Source organism: Python bivittatus, unplaced genomic scaffold (assembly GCF_059951505.1).
Source record: "Python bivittatus isolate LINGU-HERP-01145 unplaced genomic scaffold, Pbiv_v1 ctg000850_np1212, whole genome shotgun sequence".
NCBI classification, from domain to species: domain Eukaryota; kingdom Metazoa; phylum Chordata; class Lepidosauria; order Squamata; family Pythonidae; genus Python; species Python bivittatus.
Window position 1 is genome coordinate 2,670,345 of NW_028277112.1, and position 10,878 is coordinate 2,681,222.

A 10,878-nucleotide genomic window follows, 5' to 3' on the forward strand; every position below is an offset into this window, starting at 1 on the left:
CCACCCAAACTTGAACACACAACTCTGGGTATCATAAAATAAACCACGGAACAGATATAAAAACAAAATAAACAAGTGACTGTAGCCATGAAATAAACATCTGCTACTTGGGAAAAAAACTATGTCAGAGATGAAATATCACACTGACCACAAAAATATGCATTGTCAGGGCCATGGTGTTCCCATATGTAGCTTATCACTGTAAAAGCTGGACCATCAGAAAGGCTGAACCCCCCAAAAAATGCCTCTGCTGGAGAAAATTGTTGAGAATAACTTGAGGCACAAGAAACAGTTCAATATTAGAAAAAGTGAAACTAAATGGGCAAATCAGAAACTTGCCTGGACAAGGACCCAATCACAACTCAGCTGCTCAGACTAACAAACCAGAACCCAGCACAAACCAAGAACCAACCAGGAATCAGCACTCCAAAAATGACCAATCTTAAGCCAGTATGAACAAAGGACCAATCAGGAACCAACACCATCAAAATGACCAATCAGGACTGGGTACAAACAAAGAACCAATCAGAAACCAGTTTGGCTAAAGGCCAATCAGAAGTCAGGACATCTGGTTATAAAGACAGTAGCCCATTCAGGCCCTGATCAGTTGTTTGTGGGGTAGACTACTTTGCTTCTGAAGATGCCAGCTACAGTTGCTGAAGAAATGTCAAGTTGTTGTTGTTAAGTTGTGTCTGACTCTTTGTGACCCCATGAACCATATTGCGCCAGGCCTTCCTGTCCTTCACTGCCTCCCTGAGTTTGCTCAGTTTCATGCTCATTGCTTCAGTGATGCTATCTAACCATCTCATCCTCTGCCGTCCTCTTCTCCTTTTGCCTTCAATCTTTCCCAGCATCAGGGTCTTCTCCAAAGAGTCCTCTCTTTGCATTAGGTGACCAAAGTATCTGAGCTTGAGCTTCATTATCGATCCTTCCAATGAGCAATCAGGGTTGATTTCCTTTAAGATTGACTGGTTTGACCTCCTAGCAGTCCAGGGGACTCTCAAGAGTCTTCTCCAGCACCACAGTTCAAAGGCATCAATTCTTCGGCGCTCAGCCTTCTTTATGGTCCAGCTCTCACAGCCATACATTACTACTGGAAAAACCATAGCTTTGACTATGCGGATCTTTGTCGGCAAGGTGACGTCTCTGCTTTTTAATATGCTATCTAGGTTTGCCATAGCTTTCCTCCCAAGGAGCAAGCGTCTTTTAATTTCATGGCGGCAGTCTCCGTCTGTGGTGATCTTGGAGCCCAAATAAATGAAGTCTGTTACTGCTTCCATTTCTACCCCTTCTATTTGCCAGGAATTGATGGGTCCAGATGCCATGATCTTAGTTTTTTTAATGTTGAGTTTCAAGCCAGCTTTTGTACTCTCCTCTTTCAACCTCATCAAGAGGTTCTTTAGTTCTTCTTCACTTTCTGCCATTAGGGTGGTATCATCTGCATATCTGAGGTTATTGATGATTCTCCCTGCAATCTTAATTCCGGCTTGTGATTCTTCCAGCCTGGCATTTCTCATGATGTACTTTGCATACAGGTTAAATAAGCAGGGTGACAGTATACAGCCTTGTCGTACTCCTTTCCCTATTTTGAACCAATTGGTTGTTCCGTGACTGGTTCTAACTGTTGCTTCTTGGCCCGCATACAGATTTCTCAGGAGACAGGTAAGATGGTCTGGTACCCCCATCTCTTTAAGAATTTGCCATAGTTTGTTGTGATCCACACAATTGAAGGCTTTTGCATAGTCAATGAAGCAGAAGTAGATGTTTTTCTGGAACTCTAATCTCTCCAAACCATGAGTGCCAAACCCTGAAGCCCAATACTGCCCAACAATAAAAGTAGATGGCTCATTAAAAGCACTAATAATGAAGCTAAAGCTTAATATTTTGGACATACAAAGGAAGAAGTTACTGCAGAAAACTCTAGTGCTTGGAAAAATGAGAGGAAATTAAAAAAAGAAGCCAACATAAGTCAAGGTGGCAAGAGACTATCACTGATGATATGATCAATGGGTTCAAAAGAACTCAAAGAAGCAGTTTTGACAGGCAATCCTGGCAAAATGATGCCCACTGAGTCACAAGGAGTCAGAAGGAACTGACCTACAATTCATAAAACTTTACAATAATATACATTGTAATACACCATACTGATACAGAACTGAGACATTAAAAATAGACATGGTGGCATGCCAAGATCCAGTATGATTATGGTGTTATATTTTGGTCAGGAGTGAGAAATGTATGGTCCTCCAGAGGCTACTGTGCTACATCTCCAGCATCTATTACTTTACATGTTGTCTAGGGTTATTAGGAATTTAGAGCAGCTTTCCACAAAACAGAGCCCTCTGGAAGTGCAATTTCTCCCAGAGTGCAAGATTGGGAAAAGGTAGTTTAGACTACTGGACTAAAATGTGCATGGGATCTCTAGATATCAATAAGGTATCTTTAGAGGGGAATGCTGTTCTCCTGCAACCCATCAAGCTCACTAAGTGCTCTTGGGCTAATTACTAGTTTCAGGTTTACCTACCTCACAATTATTCTGAGGATAAAAACTATGGACCACTCAAAGCTCCTTGCACAAAAAAAGTATTTTAAAAAGTAACAAACTTTTATCACAAGGTAGATGAATATTACAGTGAAAAAGTTGACCTGGGAATGCCATTTTTGGAAGAATCCACACATCAATGTGTGGTTTGAGCCAAGGAAAAAAGCATGTATTCCCAACTTCAGGTTGATTTTTTCCTCCATTATCTCTTACAGCAGCCTTCTCTAACTTGTCAGCGTATAGATGTATTGGGGCTACAACTGCCAGATTCCATGATGGCTACAAATACTTAGAGTTGCTGTCTCAGTGCATCTGGAGGGCACCAGGTTGAGGAAGCCAAGAACCTAGGGAACCAAAATCTAACAAGATTTGAATATTCTTAAATCATTTTCTAGAGTGCTCCCATTTGGTTCATTGTCAATAATGTAATTTCCAATTATTTGAAATTCTAGTATTTGAATTAATTAGAATCCTTTCTGCTTCAAATAATAAAGCAATAAATTTCTCGTCCAAGGTTTTTTCTTTCTTTCTTTCATGCCTCTTTCCAGTCTCTCTTTCATATGGATCAAACTTTTGTCCAGGTTATAATTTTCTCTGCGTTAAGCACCTAATTGATTCATTTCATGAATATAAAGTTCACAATAACAAATCAGAGAGACAATGTAATAATCTTATTAATTTGTTTGCTATTTCCCCATTGCATATTAACAATAATTTATCTTCATCTAAACACTATTCAGCAACACATTTGAAGTTTTTCATTAAAAAACTCACTATTTTCTTAAATACACAAATGCTTTCTGAAACAGACAGTACAAATTTGAGACATTCAAGCATACTGCAAATACAATAAAGATTGTGAATATAATTATAAATACATAATGCTTTCAGGAATAGCTTTATCAACTTGATATAAAAATGATTGCATTTCTGTTAAGAACAACTAAATTGAGTAAGAATGGGAGAAACTTGTTTCTTAAGTTCTGATTGTTTCCAGCATATGCAGAGATGAAAAAAAGCACACATAAAAGATCATTCATTCCCCAATCTGGAATCTTTTTTTCCCCTCCTCTTTTTTGCTGTTGTTCTCTCTCTTTCTCAGGAAGAGAGAGAGGAGGAGGAGGAGGAGGAAGTGGTCATCTTCATATTGCCAAGTTGATTTTAAGAGATCAAAACCTTCTATTTAAAGTTAAAGAAAAAGAGTTTTTAATGAAAATATTCACGCACAGAATGAAAAGACTGTAATGAGATCAAATCATTTTACTATGGCAATGGACTTCTCAGGCTAACCTATCCTTTCATTTAATTCAAAAACAACTCTTCTGATGGGGGGGTAGGGGAGATGTATCAGTGTACAGCCTACAGTCAAGCCATGAAACTTCAGGAGAGAGCTTTTTCAAATAGAAGCCAAGGAAATAAATAGAATAATAGACAAGATCATAGCAATCCTAATGAAAACAGCAAGCATTATTTCTCCATACAGCTTTTCAAGTGATCCAAGTACATCACAATTTCATTCATTACCAGACCAGTGAGGAGGTATTTAAGGCAATAGTAACATAGGATAGACAAGGGCTTCTCAACCAGTAGTGTATACACCACTATTGGGATGTAGAAGAAGTCTGGGGGACTCTGGGTCAGCAAGATGTCACGGCAAAAATGAAAAGGTGTGTCTGGTGATCAGACAAGGAAGACCTTTCCTCTTCCAGCCTACTGCCTGGTGATCCTTGCCTTGTTACTTTCTGCTTGCATACCTTTGAGTTTCATCTTTTTGCTACTTCCCAAGGAGCTGCTACAACAAGGTAAGCCCCTGTGAAAATTTTGTTAACACTAATGCATTAAAGTAGCCTTCTGCAACCTGGCACCTCCAGACATGTGCTTCAGTTACCGTCTACACATCTCAATAATACCAGGGCAATAAAGTCTGAATTAGCATAAGCATACCCTTTAAAAAAGAAAAATGTTCAAGTAAGCTTACTGTAGCCATGATTATGAATGTAACAAAAGCCAGTGTCCAACATTATCAATAGATACTTTAATTGAGGGCATTTCCATACAACCAGCATTACCATTGCCCAAAACTTCCCAAAGCACAGTTTCTGTGATTGTCCTCACTTTTACTGACCTTGAAATGTAGAATATGTACAACAAACATCACAAACGATCCTTTTTCCCTGTAGGTAGCCAACAGAACAATCCTAAGACCACCATCTATTTAGTGTCCTGTTCCCTGAGTGGTACTGGAGTAATAAAATTCCCTCACCCATGCAGCGGTTACCAGAAATCTGAACAGGCAAAGAACATGGACAATTGGAAAGGAGGACAAACTTCCTTGGCATCTGTGACAAAAATTACAGTGAAAAACTGCCAAAAAAAAAATTTGTATTTAGGCCTATATGTATATGAAATTACTTTTTCCAGCATCAGAAAGAATGTTTTTTCAATTCCAATATTTTTCCAACAAATCTTTATTTTCAAGAATATATGCCAGTGATAATATAGAATTGATGACAATGCGCTTTTCAAATTTCACCATAGAAACATATGAATCATGTGATCTACAGACTACAGTGATCATAGATTTGAAGGGGCTGGATTGAAGCCAGTAGCTGGAATCTGGAAATAAATAATGAAAATCTAGGCTGTCAGGTCTTTTTCACAGTAATAATCTCCATAGTTGTGTGTTGTTACAATAGCTGAACTGGGAGAGGGGAAAATCAGTTTTAACCCTGTATACAGGAAGAGATAAGCACCAGGAACAGGATATTGAACTTCTGGGAGAGAGAAGAGCAATGGCTCAGAGTCATGAGACGTGGAAGGGATACAAATCTTGTAAATAAAATCAAATGTAAATGAAATAATGGCTCGACTGAGCCCAGGAAACAGGCTATGGCAAGATTTCCATGTGAAATTTAACATCTGTAAGTTCTGCAGAGTTGCAGCAATTCAAAGAAAAACACCAGCTCGTTTCTGTTTCCAATAAACTGGAGCAGTCAGAAATAAATTGATTCAGATTGCAAAAGATGTCATGAGATCAATGTCTGTAGCCAATCCCAAAGGGGTACAAAGCATTGGTATGGAAGTGCCTTAAGCCTATATAATGTATTTACATTATTATAGCATTTGGCTGGGATACATTCATAAAGCACATACATCCAATTGAACCCAAGACATTCTTGAAGTGTAGTGGCAATTTTTTCCTAGCCCTGTCCAGTGGTGTTGTCAAAATGACAATAGGTCCTGACACAAGAATGTAAGATGCAACATTTGCATGATTATGTCATCATGCATGTTATCATTTCCCCCCTTGCACCCTCCTACAGGTGCCCTTGGCCCTGCCTCCAAACTAAGGTACAGAATATGGATGGTCAATTAAACTACTTTGGCATCTGAAGCAGAATGTATTTCCTCTGGGGAAAAAAATATACAGCAACCATAAAAAAATAAAATAAAATAAAATCTTCCTGACCTTCCCTAATACCATTCTCCAAAATCTGATGCCACCCCACCCTCCTTATCTTTTTTAAAGCTCTCTCTACAGTGATAGGCAGACTCTGAATCTTCAATATAATCCCTCTCTTCCTTCCCTTCTCTTATGGGACCCGTTCTAGGCAGGATAGGGGGTAGACCTTTGAGGACAAATTTTGATGGCCCTCCATTCTCACATTTTCAGCATTGACTATTAACGATGTTCCCATTTTAATTAATTAGATTAGATTAGATTAGAATAATATTCTGCTTTTCACAAATAAAATAGACTCAAAGCAATTTGAGTGATAAAACGATGGCAGCTTGTTAGACCTACAGCTGGACCTTGAGTAGGAATGAATTGTTGGCCTGCTGCCATAAACTGAAAAATGAATAAAAAGCCCAATTGACATTGAGATATACTTTGGAACAAAGTAAGTTGCATGGGTCTCCCTAGCATGCCAAAAAGGAAAAGCTTCTATTTAGTAATTAATTACTTTGTTCCTAATGTTGACTTTAAAGCGGCTCTGTCAGAATGACTGATGCGCTGCTTTCTATTGATTTCTGCCGAATAAATCCCCATCGTGATCAAAATTAACAGCGGGGATGTTGAAGTCACCATTAATCCCCTCTATTCTCAGTGCCTCCAAGATTTGTTCTTTGAAAATAAAGCAAAGTGTAAGCTTAGACTATAGAAGAATGAGCACAGTCCCCCCTCCTAATCTGCCACTCCCTGGCTTTAACAAGCAGCAATCCACATTTATTATTTGGCCCATGAATCCTTCTCCCCAATCCATTCTATTTGCTCTCAGTCCTTTCCATCCTCACCAGATTTACACACAAATGTGAGTATTCAAAATGGTTTTGAAAGCTTGTCATCAGATGCCCTCTATTATCCATTTACTACAACACTACAATAAACCTTTTTGTCAACGCCACTGCCCTGCTTCATCTTACACAATTAACCCGGTGACCCTGCCAAGTTCACAGGTTAACCAAGGAAGAATAAGTAGGACAGTGTCTTCTATATAATACTTAACACAGTGCTGCAGCTGCAGGGTGACTGTTCAGGTCAGGCTCCATTGAAAGTTGTGGAGGGCTTTGTGAATACACCTACATTCTTAATACTGGCTAGTGTGTTTGATTCTGCACCTGTCCTCTGATAATGGGAAAAAGCTGTAAACTTAGTATTTAATTTTGTATACTGCTGATAGGCTCATCCCTTAATTCCACCCAACCAGAACTAGGCAGAACGGAAAACATAATCACTAACGTTTCCCAGTGTATCAATTAATTAAAAGAATAATTTCCAGGCACCCAAGTACACAACCCTCTAGTGAATTTTCAGTGAAAGCTTGGTGGTGGTTCGATTTCCTTGGCTAGCAAACATTGAGTTCTCCCACAAAAAAGTCCATTCCTTCTCTCACATAGAACTTGTTAGTGAGTCTGCTACAATATTTTTTTAACAAATGGTGTAACTGATTGTCTAAACAAAGAAAGAAACAAAAAACCCTGGAGGTCATACTGTATGTCAGCAGTCAAAACAGAGAAGGCTCGTTGTGGTAAGTAAATGCATAAAAAATCATATTGCTCATGATAAGCTCACATGTTGGTATCCCAGGATCTTACATTATTATGTTAATTTTATAATCAATGGTTAGGATAATAAAATCATTTTTTCCACTTCCTTCATCTTAAAAAGCTCCCATATTAGCTCATGTACATACAGTCAGTAAAAAGAAGGCAATATCTGCTTTGTTGCTAGAAGAACCCCTCTATTTCCCTATGCATGCAAACTCTCATGTCTGTGAAAACTTGCAAATAAGTGCACCACCAGGAGAAAATATAAAGGATCCTTTAACTGAAGTGTGGTATGCATTTAGCAGATGTAAGCACTGTTGGTTTTGTTTTAGGGAAAATAGCTATTTCTATAAATAGGAATTAAATAGTTCAATTTTTCACCCAAAAATCATAAACAATGAGGAATAGTTCTAAACTTTAATAAATTAGTCAGTTTATGTTCATATACATTAGCAAATACAAAGGGTATTTATTTTTTCAATTTATATGGCCGCCTATCTCAAATTCATGACTTTGGGTGGCCAACAACAGTTAAAAACACTATAAAACACATAGCAGTAGGAATAATACACATGTAATCGGCAGCCGGGGTAAAAAACAAAACCACAACAAATCAACATAACTGTTGAACATATCCAGATCCGCAGGCTCAGTGACACAACCATGTCTTTAAAGCCTAGCGAAAGCCCAGCAGGGTTGGGCCCGGCGGGGGGATGATATTTCAAAGGGCAGGTACCACAACAGAAATCTTTCTAACTCCTCCCAGGTGGCACTTCCTAATAGATGGGACATGGAGCATGTCTCTCCTGCTGGATCTAATGGAACTGGTAAACAAGAAGGGAAAATAGTTTGGTTAGCATACCCAATCTTTCAAACAAGGACAAGTTATGGTAATTAGTTCTAATTACCATAATCTAAGAATAGGAAAGAAATAAAAGGAAACTGGCAAAAGGGAGGAATATTTTGTCAAGTATAGTATTGATAGTGCACTAGAGAAATATTGGGGTTGGCTGGCTAAGAGAGGCCGAAAAAGCTTCTTTTCTGATGAAAAGGAGGAATGAAGATCTGACACTGATAAGATTCAGAAAAATGTAAGAAATAGAACAGGAGTATTTTATAATTTACTTTTCCACACAAAAGTGGTTCAGAATTACCTTTTCCAGAGGAGAATGGGACGCAAAGGACATCACTTCCTGATTGCTTATTGACAGTTGAAACAGTTGTTGTATATGGATGTTCAGTTTTGGAACCGACATTTTGTCAGGCATACAACCTGAAGTCTACTTAGGCTCCCTCAAGCATAACATGATACAGAATGGACCTAGAAGGCTTCCCACAATGGAGACAGGGAGACAGTCTAAGCTCCAAATAATGTGGTTTTAAAAAGAGAACACAAAAAATGAATACTTACAATGATCTCAACATCATGGGTAAAGCTATCTCATCAATATTGGTTTCTTCCAAAACCATCAAATAAAACTCAATTTTTCAAGGTAAATTAATAAATGGAGAATTTAGGCAAGGGAAACTCTTTCCATCAGGCAACAAGATATATTAACCTCACATGATGAAAGCAAACATATTGTACTAGGAGGCAGCACAATTATTATACTGCTTCAGGATGTCTAAAGCAGTGATTCTCAACCTTTTGTATCTGAAGTCCTATTAATCTCTATCAAAAATGTGAGTCACACCAAGACAAAAACAAAAAGCCTTTTTCTGAAGAAGATCTGTTTATAGACATTCAGTTGTTACATTTAGGGCCTTACATTTAAGTTTTAAGGACATAAGAAGTGTAATAGTATTGTTGAAAATAACACTGTAACTGTAAAATGATGAGTAAAAATTACCTAGAGCTGGAGCAGTGTTTGCCATGGTAGTGTAGAGGAATATGGAGATCACCTTGACCACCAGGCATGTAGGAGCTATTAAAAGAGGAAAAATGGCAATGGAGTCCTGGGGAAGGGGTGAGACCAAAACTCAAAATAACCCTGCCTTGATTCTGTTTGGTTTAAGTGGGGCAGAATGAAACTCTGGCAGTCCTTCAAGATTCTGTTATTATACCCTACAACAGTAAAGTAGCATTCCTGTAATCCTTGCACTAGCTGTTTCCTGACCTGGCCTACCTTGAAGGTCTGAGGAGCAAGAGCAGCCTTCCCTTAAGCTCAAACCTCAAAATAATACAAAGAATGAGAGCGAAATCTCCAAACCCAGATCCCTCAAAGACTGCTCCAGCTAGGACTCCAAAAAGCATAGGTTCCAAGCCAAGTCCTTTAAATGATTCAGTGCGATGCACTGGAACACCAACTGTATCACATCTACTCCAGCCAGGGTTTGTACATTTCTAGTTATTCCAGTTATGGTGGAACCTGACAGCCAAAGTTTCTCAGGGCAGAGATATCAGTTATGTCAATAACTAAAAGTCATCCAGTTTCAAGGTTGAATAATATAGGAAAAGTATTGACACCTTTGAACTGTGGTGTTGGAGAAGACTCTTGAAAATACCATGGACAGCCAAAAAAACAAACTGATGGATCATTGAACAAATCAACCCAGAGTTTTCACTCAAAGTACAAATGACCAGTCTCAAATTATCCTACTTTGGACACATGCAAAGACCTAGCCCTCTGAAAAAGGCTCTAATGCTGGGAAAAGTAGAAGGAAAGAGAAGAAGAATAGGACGACTAGCAGCAAGGTGGATGGACTGAATTACAGTGGCGATGAATGCACCATTGGAAAACCTGAAAGACCAGGTTAGGGACAGATCATCATGGAGAAAATCTATCTATGTGGTCTCTAAGGAGTCGAAAACTACTAGATGGCACATAATTAGGTCACAGTAACTGATGGCACCACCTCCCCCATGTAAACATTTGCATTTTTAGAATGATTCAGAAGGAGTGGGGATTGGCACCACTTAAACTTTGGCACCCTAGGCCAAGGCCTACTCAGCCTTAGCCTAAAGCCAGCCTTGTGTATGGGTACAGTATGTATAAAGAAAGAATTTCACCTTCCTATTGACAAAGGGCAATCAACTGTTATAACGATTTCCTCCTAGTATGCAATAAGGATTCTTATCTAGCTGCGCCAGGTCATGTGTCAGACAGCCTAGAGCCATACTAAGCTGAGTGCCCGGGCAATGTTGCTGAGGGCTTGCCAGTCAGTCTGGCAGTTATGCTGCAGAGATACCACAGATATTAGTCCCACTTGTAATTAACTGTGAAGTCGTTTCCACACAATATTTTTTCAGCAGATTTTATATCACAGCATTATGTGAAACAATCATT